Source organism: Sus scrofa, chromosome X (genome assembly GCF_054392235.1).
Source record: "Sus scrofa isolate SSC_HxYL_T2T_F1_AM1 chromosome X, Sscrofa_HxYL_maternal_Yorkshire_Landrace_v2.0, whole genome shotgun sequence".
Classification (NCBI taxonomy): Eukaryota; Metazoa; Chordata; class Mammalia; order Artiodactyla; family Suidae; genus Sus; species Sus scrofa.
The window spans coordinates 1,152,804-1,168,048 of record NC_139401.1 but is presented as its reverse complement, the minus strand read 5'-3'; the positions used below and the strand labels follow the sequence as shown (position 1 = coordinate 1,168,048).

At 51.6% G+C, this 15,245-nt stretch overlaps 1 protein-coding gene across 1 annotated transcript in view; it reads right to left on the bottom strand.

Moving 5' to 3' along the window:
- The window catches only part of LOC146394430 (uncharacterized), a 227,947-nt gene extending 213,473 nt beyond the window's left edge, over nt 1-14,474 (bottom strand). Inside the window, exon 1 of the mRNA XM_085007373.1 lies at nt 14,291-14,474. The gene's annotated coding sequence lies outside the window, so the exon portion shown is untranslated. The remainder of the gene's footprint in view (nt 1-14,290) is intronic.
- Nucleotides 14,475-15,245: the final 771 nt, after the last annotated feature.

Here is a 15,245-nt window from a genome sequence, read left to right as displayed (position 1 = left end):
GGACCTAGAGATTCTCATATAAAGTGAGGGCAGGTAGATACAGGAAGACAAATACCATCAGAGATCACTTATATCTGGAACTTAAAACACGGCACAAATGAACCTGTGTACAGAACAGAAAAACCAGCTCACAGAAATGGATCACAGATTTGTGGTTTCCAAGGGGGAGTGAGTGGGTTGGGGGGCTTTAGTTTGGGGTCAGTAGCTGCAAAGTGTGACATTGAGATGGATAAGCAGGAGTTCCCTTCATAAGTCAGTGGAAACAAATCTGATGGAGAACCATGAAGTTGTGGGTTCAATCCCTGGCCTTGCTCAGTGGGTTAAGAATCTTGCATTGCCGTGAGCTGGGGTGTAGGTCACAGAAGCAGCTCAGATCCCATGTTGCTGTTGCTCTTGCACAGGCCAGTGGCTACAGTTCCGATTAGACCCCTAGCCTGGGAACCTCCATATGCCATGGGAGCACCCCTGGAAAAGGCAAAGACCAAAAAGAAAAAACCTGTATAAGAAATGAGGTCCTGTTGTACAACACAAGGAATTCTATGCAGTCTCTTGGGATAGAACTCGATGGAAGAGAGTAAGAAAGAAGCAGTGGGGCTTAATCGCAATGGAATATTACTCAACCACACAAAGAATGAAACCATGCCATTTGCAGCCCTGTGCATGCCCTAGAGATTCCCATAGGAAGTCAAGTCAGTCGTAAAGAGAAGACAAACACCTCAGTGTATATGGACACACACATCCTGTTCTAACAAACCTGTAGGTCCACAAACCACCAGGTCAAACTACCAAAGACTTTATCCCTTTGGAGATTCCAAAGCTTTGGGGAGCTGTGGGACCAGAAAACAGGGGTAGAGGCTACATACCTCCTTCTTAGGTTGTCACTGGAGTGTGGACAGGGGTTTCCCTTGTGGGCTCACCCGTCCCTTCTGGGGGTTTCCCAGTCGTGCCCAGAATTGTCCTCCTGCAGGAGGAGGAAGCAGGGTCTCTCAGGTGTATGAACACGACACTGCTCGGTCCCAGACTCTGGCCTCACCTCTCCTGCCCCTTGGCTGGAGCAGAACCCGGTTAAGAAGGACCCTCAGCCCCAGAGCAAACTGTTTGCAGATGGCCAGTCCTGGACACAGGCAGGATGGTGCAGCCTCCTGAGCCAAGCCCAAGCCTCTGGAAGAAAGCACCCTTCCAAGTAACAGCCGAGAGCAAAACCCAAGACCATTCAAGTGAGAGGCAAACAAGATGAGCCTTGTGGTCACGGGAGGTGGGGGAACTGGGGGAAGCTGGTGCAAAGGGACCTTCTCCAGTTAGAGGATGACTCAGTCCTAGGGGTGTGATGGCCAACAGGGTACATTTAACCTACACGGCCAGACACTGTAGAGCAGGTTTATTCAAAGTCAACGTTAAGAGTTCTTATCACAAGAAAAAAATTTTTGTCAGTCTTGATTTGGGTTTCTCCAGGAAATAGTCATTCCGTAAAATTGTTCTAGCCATCATCTCATGATGTAAGTCACATGACCATGCTGGAGACGTGAGGCTAACCTGGTGCTGTGTCCCTTCTACTGCAAACGTGGAAGAAAAGTGGGGGAATGTATTCACCAGTACTTTGCAGCTCTGCAGACTTGTGCAGACTCAGACCCAATAGGAGGTAAAAGAGCATGAAGGAAAGCTTGGGTCAGGTGTGTCTAGAAATATGGAGTCACTCTGCTGTGTAACAGGCACTAAAACAGTGCTGAGGGTCTATTCCAAACACCAACTCGTAGAAAATGAGATGGCGGAGTTCCCCCTCGTGGCTCAGTGATAAGGAACCTGAGTAGGGTCCGTGAGGATCTGGGTTTGATCCCTGGCCTCGCTCAATGGGTTAAGGATCTGGCTGGGGCTGTGGCACAGAACAGCAGCTGCATATATGAGCTGAACCCTAGCCTGGGAACTTCCATAACCTGCAGGTATGGCCCTGACAAATAGAAGGAAAAAGAAAAAACCCACCAGCACCAAAAAACAAACTCAAGAGAACTGAAAATAGAACGACCACATGATCCATCAATCCCACTCCTGGGCATCTGTCCAGAAAAAGCCGTAATTGGAAAAGCTACCTGCACTCCTGTGTTCACAGCAGCACTATTCCCAATAGACAAGACATGGAACCAACCTAAATGCCCAACAGAGCATGAATAAAAAAGATGTGCTCCATACCCACAATGGAGTATTACTCAGCCATAAAGAAGGATAAAATGATAACATCTTCAGCAACATGGGTGCACATACAGGGGATCATACTAAGATGTTGGTCAGAAAGGGAAGGACAAACACCAGCTGAGCTCACTGCCATGTGGAATCTCATATATGACACCAACGAACTTATGTAGAAATGAGACTCAGACATGGAGTACGTATGGTTACCAAACGGCAACAGCTGGGGGAGGAATATTAGTTGTTTGGGGTCAACATACACTCTAGTATAAACTCAGTAAGCATCAAGGCTCTCCTATACAACCTAAGAAACTATATTCAATAGCCCGTAATAACCTACATGAGGTAAGGTACTCAAAGTGATACATGTATAACTGACACCCTTTGCAATACACCTGAAACACAGCACTGTAATTCACTATACTCCAATGGAATAGAAGTTAAAAAAATGAATAGAGGAGTTCCCGCTCTGAGGCAACAGGATCAGTGGCATCTCTGGAGCCCTGGGACGTGGGTTTGACACCCAGCTGGCACAGTGGGCTAAGGATCCAGCATTGTGATATAGATTTCTACTGTGGCTCAGATCTGATCCCTGGCCTGGAAACTCCATATGCCTCAGGCAGCCTCAATAAACAAACCTTTAAAAATTAAAAGAATTCTAAAATTTTTAAAAATAAGTTTTTTAATTCACAAAATATTTAAGAAGGCATTTTAACAAGTGAACCCCTTCTGAACTAGACCTTTTTCACTGCCATCCTTATGGCCTTGTGAACCCTCCCAGCCAGGGTGTCACCATGCAGGGCTGGGCTGTTTCCCTAGGAGGGGAGACAGCTGTGTGTTCTGCTTCCTAATCAATCTCTGTCCAATCCCGGCCACCCTGGCCCTGTGGCCTCACCACCTGAAACAGAAGGACCATTCAGGGCAGGGAACATGGCTCACACAGCCCTGCAGGAAATGCAGCATCATCACCCCCAAATCAAGCTATAGGGGCAGAGCCCCCTGGGCCCAGAGAGACCATCCTGAGTGACACAGCCATGGGGGGAGGAAGAATGACAAGGGGCTGCCGACAGAAGCCTGGGGGAGGCCACAGGGGTGTGCACAGACACAGAGGAAAACACACATAAACGTACACAGACCTAAGAACATAGATGCCCAGGCACAGAATAAATATAGACACACACAGACCTATGAAGACACACAGATGTATAAGCAGACCCACAGATGCAGGAATAGAAACACAAACAGGAATATAGACACAGAATGTAAACACAGGGATCCAAAAACAGCAACAGATGCAGGGGTATAGACACAAACCTATAAACACACATGGATGCAGTAAGGCAGTTGCTACAGACACACAGGTGCAGGAATATAGTCAAAGACAGGCAGATGCAGCAATGAACAGACACACACAGACAATTGCAGATACTCTTAAGTGCAGGACCATAGATGCAGATACATAAACACAGAGAGACCTGTACAGAGAGGGGTCCCCTCGCCCTCACAGGCTTTCCCAGCCAAGTGAGAAGACTTACAAGGGGTGAGAATTCCCTAAGAAGCCCAGACTCTCCACTCTGCACTGGGGTGACCTGCAGGTGACGAAGCCACTCAGCAGCTCTGCCCAGGTATCTGCTCCAATGGAGAGGACACAGCTCTGCCTTTCTGGCTGTTGCAGGAAGCCTGGGTGCCTTGCAGGAGCTCAGCCCTGGGGGCCGAAGACCAAGATGCCAGCTGAGCAATAAAGACCCCTGAGCCCCTTGTCAGTTCCAGAAATGGCCGGCAACACCAGTGACTGAAACAAAGGGCTTATCAGACACAACTTAGAATAGATTTACAAGGAGATCCTGCTGAATAGCATTGAGAACTATGTCTAGATACTCATTTTGCAACAGAACAAAGGGTGAGGGAAAAAATGTAATTGTAATGTATACATGTAAGGATAACCTGACCCCCTTGCTGTACAGTGGGAAAATAAGAAAATAAAAAATAAAAAAATAAAACACAAAGCCTCTTCCTGAATCCTCAGGTGCCCAAAACAACCGTCTTAGCGTAGGAGAAACGGGGACCCTCAGAGTCACATTAAAATCATCAAAGACCAGGGAGTTCCTGTCGTGGCTCAGCGGAAACCAATCTGACGAGCATCCATGAGGATGCAGATTCAATCCCCGGCCTTGCTCAATGGGTTAAGGATGCCAAGTTGCCTTGCACTGTGGTGTAGGTCGCAGATGCAGCTTGGATCCCAAGGTGCTATGGCTGTGGTGTAGACCACTGGCTACAGCTTCAATTCGACCCCTGGCATGGGAACCTCCATATACCTTGGGTGAGGCCAACAACACACACACAAAATCAAAGACCACAAACAAGGTCCGTGAACCCCATCTGGTCATGAAACCCTGAGGTCACCCCCACGTCTCCTGGACACCCCATCCCCCACACAGGATCCTTCAAATGCACACTTTTTAGGGCTGGATCTGTGTCACATGGAGGTTCCCAAGCCAGGGGTCGCACTGGAGCTGAGGCTACTAGTCTACACCACAGCCACAGCCTTGCTGGATCAGGCCTTTGTCTGTGACCTACATACACCACAGCTCACAGCAAGGCTGGATCCTTAACCAACTGATCGAGGCCAGGGATTGAACCCATGTCCTCATGGATACGAGTCATTCCTGCTGAGCCACTGCAGGAACTCCTGCACGCTCTTGTCGATTCCTAGAAGCCACAGGGCATTGGCTTCGCCCAGACCATGTGCAGAATCTTGAGCTAAGAAAATGCTTCTCTTTGCCAAGATCCAAACGCCCAGACCCTGAGCTACCCTGCACATACCGCCTTAACACCGGGTTGCCCTGGGTCAGTCACAGGGACTCACGACCTAGGGACGTTTCTCAAAGTTGAGGCCTCACGGTGCTTCTGCCACCCAATGTGGGGCATTTCCACACCAAGAAATCCCCCAGTTCCCTTCGGACTCCAGCTGAGTGTCCTCTACTTCAATTCACCTGGGAAACGACCCCCCAGTTGGCACCAACCAGCAGGGGAGGGCCCAGCCCACAGGACTGGCCCCACCTCACCCACAACCACAGGCAGGGGCCCAGGTCACCCCCACTTCTGTCCAACCTCCTGCAGACACAGGGTCCCCGAGCCCCCCACCACACAGAACTCGGGCAACATGGGACTTCTCTGCTGCTCATCAAGGGGTGAACAGCCAGAGGGGGAGGCAGAGAGCAAGATCTGGGGGGCCCCCAAAAGCTGAAGTTGCTGTCCCTCTGGAGCTTGGGGTGCAACACCCTCCCAACTGTGGGCTCCCCAACCCAGAAGCCGAGTCCTTATTGTAGGGAGGTTCCCATTGGCAGGACTGAGAAGCCTTGGCCCCTTGGCAGCTCTGGAGGCTGGGGCTCAAAAGCCAACCTTCTAACCTCTAGGTGGGTTCCTCAGGCAACCAGCCCCACCTCACTAGCATAAATCGCATTAGCATAAACACAGGTGAGCTTGCGTTTCTCAGGAAAAATCAAAGAGGCTCTGCTCAATGGTATGTCTCAGGAAACGGCTAGGGCTTTAGGAAATGTGCTTTAGGGACCAGATCCTCATGGATGAAACTCAGCCCTGAAGGCAATCATCAGTGGCCTTGTAACAGAAGATGCAGAGAAGCCATGGGAAGGATCTGGGAGGAAGTCCTCCTGGATGAGGAGTCCCTCTGTCCAAGGACAGAGTCCTCCTGAGAGACAGAAGACACCCAGACACAGAGAAGCCACGGGAAAGGTCTGGGAGGAGGGCCTCCTGGATGAGGGGTCCCTCCATCCAAGAACACTGTCCTCCTGAGACAGCAGAGGAGACACAGAAGAAGAGCCATGTTTAGATGGAGTGGGCAGTGAGGCGACCAGCAGCCCAAGGCTGCCTGGAGCCCCAGAAACTCGAAGGACCCTGCCCTGGAGCCTCTGGAGGGAGCGCGGCTCTGGGACTCCTTGACCTCAGTCATCTGTCTCCAGGGCTGGGGGAGGGTGGGTTCCTGGGGTGTTAACCTGCGTGATTTGTGGCCATTTATTATCACAAGCCCACAAGACCAAATTCCAGAGCAACGAAAACCCATTTCTACTTCCATGAGCCTCAACACATGCAGTTATGCAGCAAAGATCCATCTGGAAGGAGAAGCCAGATAGCTAACTACTTATTTCCAGAGCCTGAGCCTCAGCCTTGCAAACGAGTGCCCGCTCTTAGGCAGCTGGGCCCAGGGAAGAGTCCCCAGCACAGTCATCTCTTTCCCGGGTGAGACACAAGTATCAGAACATTGCCCTGAGATGCACCCAGGGGGAGGTCGCAGCCAGCAACCCCAAAGTGTGTTCCAAATCCGTGCCCACTCTGCACCAGCCACCCCGCTTCTTCAGTCAGCAGGACAGGTGAAGCCATTTGTCCTTTTCTGACTGCCATGAAAATCGAGGGTTTGAAATACATAAGGACACAGTCTAATTGGGGGTGTAGAGAATTCGCTCTGATTGCAGAGAACAAATGGCTAACAGGGAAAAAAGTGAGATCTCGGAGGTCGGCCACAAGGTGTTTGATGGAAAAGTGGAAACACATTTAATTGAAGAAAAATTTTTTCTCTGCTCAGAGAGCTTCTGACCCCCAACGTGGGGCGTTTCCACACCAAGGAACCCAGCAGGTCCCTTCGGACCCCAGCTGGGTGTCCTCTACTTCAGTTCACCTCAGGACCGGGTTGATGCCAACGCTGAGATAGATGGGGGTCCCAACCCCCAGGACTGCACCTGCCGAACCACCAACCACAGGCCCAGGTCCCCCACACTTCTGCCTAACCTACTTCAGACGGACGGTGTCGCCAGCCTTGGTCACATAACTCAGGAACCTTGTGAATTCACTACTCTCCCTAAAGGGTGAGCAGCCAGAGGAGGAGCTGGGGGTGGTGGCAGGTCCCACAAGCAGAAGCTTCAGTCTCCTAGGAGTTTGGGGTGTGGCACCCTCCCAACTGTAAGCTCAACCAAGAAGCTCTCTGAACCCCCTTTGTAGGGAGGTTCCTTCCACTAGGCAGGACTGGAAAAGCCTTGGCCCCTCAGCAGCTCTGGAGGTTGGGGGTGGGGCTCAAAAGCCAACCTTCTAACCTCTAGGTGGGTTCCCCAGGCAACCAGCCCTGCCTCATTAGCATAAATCTCATTTGAATAAACTCATTTGCATCAACAAGTGAGCCTGGGTTTCTCAGGAATAATCAGAGAGGCTCTGCTCAAAGATATCTCTCAGGAAATGGCTAGGGTTTCAGGAAATGTGTTCTAGGGACCAGATCCTCATGGATGAGGCTGAGCCCTGCATCCAGTCATGAGTGTGCTTATAACAAAAGACACAAGAGCAGCCACAGGAAGGGTGTGATAGGAAGTCCTCCTGGATGAGGGGGCCCTCCCTCCAAGGACACTGTCCACCTAAGAGACACAAGGGGAAACACAGAGGAGAAGCCACAGGAAGGCGGAGGCAGAGCCAGGAGGAAGGTGACCGCTAGCCCAGGGCTGCCTGGAGCCCCCAGAAGCTGGAAGAGGCAGGAAGGACCCTCCCCTGGCACCTCTGAAGGGAGCACAGCCCTGGGACCCCTTGACCTCAGACCACACGAAACCAATTTATAGAGCAAAGAAAACCCATCTCCACTTCCATGAGAATCAACCCAGGCAAAGTTCTGTGGCAGGAATGCACCTGTCGGGAGATCCAGAGACAGGGAACGAGTTATTTACAGAGACGGCGAACCTCAGCCTTGCAAAAGCAGGGCATCTGCTCTTAGACGGTTGGGCACACTGACTCATCCCCAGGGTTGTCATCTCTCCTGTGTCAGACAAGTCATACAACACTGTCCCGAGATGTATCTGGGGCACGTCATTCCCATCAGACCCAAAACGGGTTAAAATCTGTGCCTGCTCTGCACCAGCCACCCACCTCGGTCAGCAGGACAGCTGAAGCCCTTTGGCCTTTTCCAACAACCATGAAAACACCAGAGGGTTTGAAGCAGGTACAGACACGAATTAATTGGTGTTTTGGAGAAATCACTCTGATTACAGAGAGAAGAACGGCTAACAGGGGAAAGGGTGAGATCTCGGAGGTCTGCCAGGAGGAGGTTTTGATGGAAAAGCAGAAACATTTCATTGTTAATAGATTATTTCTCTGCTCACAGTGCTTCTGACACCCAGCGTGGGGCATTTCCACACCAGGGAATCCTCCAGTTCCCTTCGGACCCCAGCTGGGGGTCCTCCAATTCAGTTCACCTCAGAAAGGGCCCCGATTGGGCGAAGACCCAGCCGAGAAGGCCCCAGCCCCCCAGGACCACGCCCATCTCACCACTAACCACCGGCAGGGACCCAAGTCTCCCACACTTCTGTCCAACCTCCTGCACATGGAGGGTGCCCCCCAGAACTCAGGACACACGAGACTTACCTGTTGCTCAGCAAGGGGTGAACAGCCAGACGGGGAAGTGCAGGGCGAGGTGGGTGTGGGTCTCCCCTGCTGGAACTTCTGTCTCCATGGAATTGGGGTGCAGCCCCCTCCCAACTGTGGGCTCCCCAATCCAGATGCTCTCTGAACCCTCGTTTTAGGGAGGTTCCCCTCGGCAGGACTGATTAAAGGCTTGGCCCCTCAGCAGCTCTGGAGGTTGGGGGTGGAGCTAAAAAAGGCTTTTCATAACCTGGTTGGTTTCTCTGCCAACCAGTCCTGCCTCATTGGCATAACCTGGTGAGCTTAGGATTCATAGGAAAAACCAGGGATGCTCTGCTCGAGGGGTCAAGACATTGCTATGGTTTTACGACCTGTGTGCCAGGGACCAAGTCCTCGTGGATGAGGTGACTACATTTAGGGGCCACCAAGTGTCTTAACAGAGAAGGCACAGAGCAGCCCCAGGAAGGGTCTGAGAGGAGGTCCTCCTGGATGAGGGGGGCCCTCCATCCAAGGACAGTGTCCTCCTAAGAGACACGAGAGGAAACAGAGGAGAAGCCACGGGAAGATGGAGGCAGAGACGGGAGAGAGGTGGCCTCCAGCCGAGGGCTGCCTGGAGCCCCCAGAGGGAGCCGCCTCCTGGAGGGAGCACAGTCCTGGGACCCCTTGACCTCAGATGTCTGGTCCCCAGGATGGAGGAGGGTGGGTTCCTGTGGTTTGAACCCACGTGATTTGTGGTCATTATCACCCCCACCCCCCTCCAAAACCAATTTACGGAGCTAAGACGACCAATCTCTACATACATCAGAATTAACACATGACAATTAACTTGCAGAGATACACCTGTCAGGAGAAACGAGCCAGGTAACTGTTTACAGAGGTGAGCCTCAGCCTTGAAAAAGCAAAGCGTCTGCTCTTAGACGGTCGGCCACGGGACTAGTTCCCAGTGTTGTCCCCTCTTCCCTGTGTCAGACGCAAGTCATGAAATAGTGTCCACATCGTGATGCCTTAGAACCCTGATTATAACCTGAGAGGTACCTGGGGGAGGTCGATGCCACCAGCCCCAAAGCCTGTTCCAAATCCGTGCCTGCCCTGCACCAGCCACCCTGCCTCGGTCAGCAGGGCAGGTGAAGCCATTTGTCCGTTTCTAACTTCCATGAACAGCACAGAGAGTCTGAAGCAGGTACGAACAAGACTTAATTGATTTCTAGAGACTTCGATTAGGGAGAACTGGCAATAGGGAAAAGGGCGAGATCTCGGACGTCTGCCAGGAAGATGTGTTTGTGGAAAAGCAGAAACACATTTTATTGTTAAAGGAAAATTATTTCCCTGCTCACAGCACTTCTGACACCCAGCGTGGGGCATTTCCACACCAAGGAATCCTCCAGTTCCCCTCGGATACCGGCTGGGTGTCGTCCAATTCAATTCACCTCGGAAACAACCCCGAGTTGATGCTAACGTGTGTCGCGAAGGGGCCCCAGGCCCCACTACTGTTCCCACCTCACCACCAACCACAGGCAGGGGTTCCAGTTCACTCACATTTGTCTCTAAACTGCTACACAGGCTCCCCACAGCCCCCCTCACACAACTCAGAAAACAAGTGACTTACCTGTTGCTCATAAAGAGGTCAACACCCAGAAGAGGAGGGCAAGAGCAAGGTTTGGGGACTGCCACGTGCAGGAGCTTGTCTTCATGGATGTTTGGGGTGCAGCACCCTGCCAACTGTGGGCTCCCCAATCTGGAAGCTTTATGAACCCCTGTTTAGGGAGGTTCTGCCAAGTAGGACTGGTTCAAGCCTTGGCCCCTCAGCAACTCCCGAGGTTTGGGGGTGGAGCTTAAAAAGCCAACCTTTTAATCACCTTGTTGGTTCCTCTGGCAACCACCCCACCTCATTAGCATAAATCCCATTAGCATGAACACAGGTGTGCTTGGGTTTCTTAGAAATAACAAAAGACGCTCTCCTCAAAGGGATCACTCAAAAATTTGCTATGGTTTGGGGAGCTGTGTGCAGGGACCAGGTCCTCATGGATGAGGGTGGCCCTAAATCCAGTAAGAAGTGTGCTTAGAACCACAGACATGATACAGAGGAGAAGCCTCGGTCAGCCAATCAGGTGAAGCCACCTGTCTTTTTCTAACAGGCAGGAAAAGGGCCAAGCGGTCTAAGCAGGTATAGGCACCATCTGATTGGTGTTTGAGATGACTGGCTCTGATGAGACAAGAAAGGCTTACAGGGCAAAGGGAGAAATCAGGGAGGTCCTCCAGGTGGAGGTGTTTGCTCGAAAGACGTAACCACATTGTTAATTGTTAAAGTTGTTTCTCTGCTCACAGGGCTTCTGACACCCAGCATGGGGCGTTTCCACACCAAGGAATCTTCTAGTTCCCTTCCAACCCCAGCTGGGTGTCCTACCAATCAATTCCCCTCGGAAAGGACCCTGAGTTGGTGCCAGTGTGTATTGAGAGGGAGCCCCAGGCCCCCAAGACTCTCCCCACCTCACCACCAACCACAGGCAGGGGTCCAGGTCATCCACACTTCTGTCCCAACTCCACCACAGGCTCCCCACGGCCCCCCTCATACAACTCAGGAGACCCGTGACTTACCTGTTGCTCATAAAGAGGTCAACACCCAGAAGAGGAGGGCAAGGGCAAGGTTTGGGGAGTCCCCACGTACAGGAGCTTGTCTTCATGGAGTTTGGGGTGCAGCACCCTCCCAACTGTGGGCTCCCCACTCTGGAAGCTCTATGAACTCCTTTTGAGGGAGCTTCTGCCAAGTAGGACTGGTTCAAGCCTTGGCCCCTCAGCAACTCCCGAGGTTTGGGGTGGGGCTTAAAAAGCCAACTCTTTAATTACCTTGTTGGTTCCTCTGGCAACCAGCCCCACCTCATTAGCATAAGTGGCATGAGCATGAACACAGGTGTTCTTTGGTTTCTTACGAAAAACAGAGTTGCTCTCCTCAAAAGGATCAAAACATTGCTAAGTTTTCTCGAGCTCTGTGCAAGGGACCAGATTCTCAATGATGAATTGCTCTCAATCGAATAATATGTTTACCACAAAAGAGATGACACAGAGCCGAAGGCACAAGATGGAGCCAGAAATGGGAGGGAGGTGGCCACCAACCCAGGGCCACCAGGAGCCCCCAGACCTGGAAGGGGCAGGAAGGTCCCTCCCTGGAGCTTCTGGGGGGTACACAGTCCCGAGACCCCTTGGCCTTAGACCTCGGCTCTCCATGTTGGGGGAGGATGGGTACTGTGGTTTTAACCCATACGATTTTTGTGGTCATTTATTAATACCACCCCAGAAAACCAAGTTTCAGAGCAAAGACTACAAATCACAGGTGTTACTGTTACTTCGAGACTCAACACATGCAATCTTACATTGCAGACACACCTGTCGGGAGAAACCAAAAAACAGGCAACTTTATTTCCAGAGATGTGAGCCTCAGCCTTGCAAAAGCAAAGTGTCTGCTCTTAGAAGGTTGGGCACACGCACTAGTCCCCAGTGTTGTCATCCCTTCCCTGTGTCACACACAAGTCATGAAATATTGTCACTGTCATGAAGGCATAGCACACAGATTATAACCTGAGATGTACCAGGGGAGGTAGTTGCCACCAGCCCGAAAGCGTGTTACAAATCCTTGCCGCCCCGCACAAGCCACCCCGCCTGGGTCAGCAGGACAGCCGAGGCCATTTGTCCTTTCCTAACGCCATGGAAACCACCGAGAGTTTGAAGCAGGTTCGGGAATGATCTACCTGGTGTTTTTGAGAATTCACTGATTACAGAGGAAAAAACGGCTAACAAGGGAAAAGGTGAAATCTCAGACATCTGCCAGGAGGAGGTGTTTGATAGAAAAGCGGAAACACATTTCACTGTTACAGGAAAATTACTTCCCTGCTCACAGCACTTGTGACACCCAGCATGGGGCATTTCCACACCAGGGAATCCTCCACTTCCCTTTGGACCCCAGCTGTGTGTCTTCCAATCAATTTACCTCTGGAAGGACCCTGAGTTGGAGCAAACGTGTATTGAGAGGAGGCCCCAGGCCCCCAGGACTGTCCCCACCTCACCACCAAACACAGGCAGCATCCACGTCACTTACACTTGTGTCCAAACTGAGACGGGGTCCCCACAGCCCCCCACAAACACTTACCTGTTGCTCATAAAGAGGTCAACACCCACAGGAGAGCGAGGGCAAGGTTGGGGGAGTCCCCACGTGCAGGACCTTGTCTTCATAGAATTTGGGGTGCAGCACCCTGCCACATGTCGGCTCCCCAATCTGGAAGCTCTATGAACCCCTTTTTAGGGAGCTTCTGCCAAGTAGGACTGGGTCAAGCCTTGGCCCCTCAGCAACTCCCGAGGTTTGGGGTGGAGCTTAAAAAGCCAACTCTTTAATTACCTTGTTGGTTCCTCTGGCAACCAGCCCCACCTCATTAGCATAACTCGCAAGAGCATGAACACAGGTGTGCTTGGCTTTCTTAGGAAAAACCAGAGATGCCCTGCTCAAAGGCATCAAGAAAGTTTTATTGTTTTAGGAGCTGTGGGCCAGGGACCAGGTCCTCATGGAGGAAGATGCTCCCTAAATCCGTAACAAGGGGGCTTGTAACAAAAGCGACCATGCAGAGAGGCCATAGGGAGACGGAGGCAGAGACAGGAGTGAGGTGGCCACCAGCCCAGGGCCACCTGGAGCCCCCAGAAGCTGGAAGAGGCAGGACGGACCCTCCCCGGGGCCTCTGGAAGGAGCGCGGCCCTGGGACGCCTTGACCTCAGGCATTTACTCTCCAGGCTGGGGGAGGGAGGGTTCCTGGGGTTTTACCCCACATGTTTGTGCTCCTTTATTATCACAACCTCCCCCCCCACGCCTGAAACCAATTTATAGAGCAAGGAAAATCATCTCTCATTCCATGACAGTCAACATTGAAAATTAAATTTCATAGACACACCTGTCAGGAGAAACCAAAAAACAGGCAACTATTTACTTATAGAGTCTGTGAGCCTCAGTCTTGCAAAAGCAAAGCACCTACTCTTAGACGTTTGGGCACAGGGATGATTCCCCAGTGTTGTCACCTCTTCCCTGTGTCAGACATAAGTCATGAAGTATTGTCAAGGTCATGTAGCCACAGTACACAGATTATAACCCGAGATGTACCAGGGGAGGTGGTTGCCACCAGTCCCAAAGTGTGTCCAAATCTGTGCCCGCCCTTCACCAGCCACCCCGCCTCAGTCAGCAGGACAGCTGAGGCCATTTGTCCTTTTCTAACAGCCATGAAATCCACCAGGGGTGTGAAGCACATGAGGACAGGATCTAATTCGTGTTTTAGAGACTCCACTCTGATTATAGAGAGAAGAATGGGGAACAGGGAGAAGGCTGAGGTCTCGGAGGTCTGCCAGGAGGAGATGTTTGTGGAAAAGCAGAAACACATTTCACTGTTAAGGGAAAATGATTTCCCTGCTCACAGTGCTTCTGACACCCAGCGTGGGGCATTTCCACACCAAGGAATCCTCCAGTTCCCTTTGGACCCCAGCTCGGTGTCCTCCAATTTACCTCTCAAGGGACCCCAAGTTGTGGCAAACGTGTATTGAGAGAGGGCCCCAGGGCCCCAACACTGTCCCCCCTCACTACCAACCACAGGCAGGATCCAGGTCACCCACACTTCTGTCCCAACTCCACCACAGGCTCCCCACAGCCCCCCACAAACCCTTGACTTACCTGTTGCTCATAAAGAGATTAACACCCAGAAGAGAAGGGCAAGAGCAAGGTTGGGAAGTCTCCATGTGCAGGAGCTTGGGTGCAGCACCCTCCCAACTGTGGGCTCCCTAGTCTGGAAGCTCTATGAACCCCTTTTGAGGGAGCTTCTGCCAAGTAGGACTGGTTCAAGCCTTGGCCCCTCAGCAACTCCCGAGGTTTGGGGAGGAGCTTAAAAAGCCAACCCTTTAATCACCTTGTTGGTTCCTCTGGCAACCAGCCCACCTCATTAGCATAAATCGCATGAGCATGAACACAGGTGTGCTTGGGTTTCTTAGGAAAAACCAAAAGAGATGCTCTCCTCAAAGGGATCAAGAAATTGCTACGGTTCTTTGAGCTCTGCGCGAGGGACCAGATCCTCAAGGATGAAGATGCTCCTTCAGTGGAATAATTATCACAAAAGAGATAAGAAAGCCGAAGCCACAAGAAGATGGAGCCAGAGATGGGAGGGAGGTGGCCACCAGCCCAGGAGCACCCAGACCTGGAAGGGACAGGAAGGACCCTCCCCTGGGGCTTCTGGGGGGTACACAGCCCTGGGACCCCTTGGCCTTAGACCTCGGCTCTCCATGTTGGGGGAGGATGGGTACTGTGCTTTTAACCCCACTGATTTGTGGTCATTAATTACCACCACCCCCAAAAACCAAAAATACAAAGACTACAAATCACAGGTGTTACTGTGACTTCCTCGAGACTCAACTCATGCAATCTTACATTGCAGAGACACACCTGTCAGGAGAAACCAAAAAACAGGCAGCTTTATTTCCAGAGACGATGAACCTCAGTCTTGCAAAAGCAAAGTGTCTGCTCTTAGAAGGTTGGGCACAAGGACGAGTCCCCAGTGTTGTCATCCCTTCCCTGTGTCACACACAAGTCATGAAATAGTGTCACTGTCATGAAGGCATAGCACACAGATTATAAC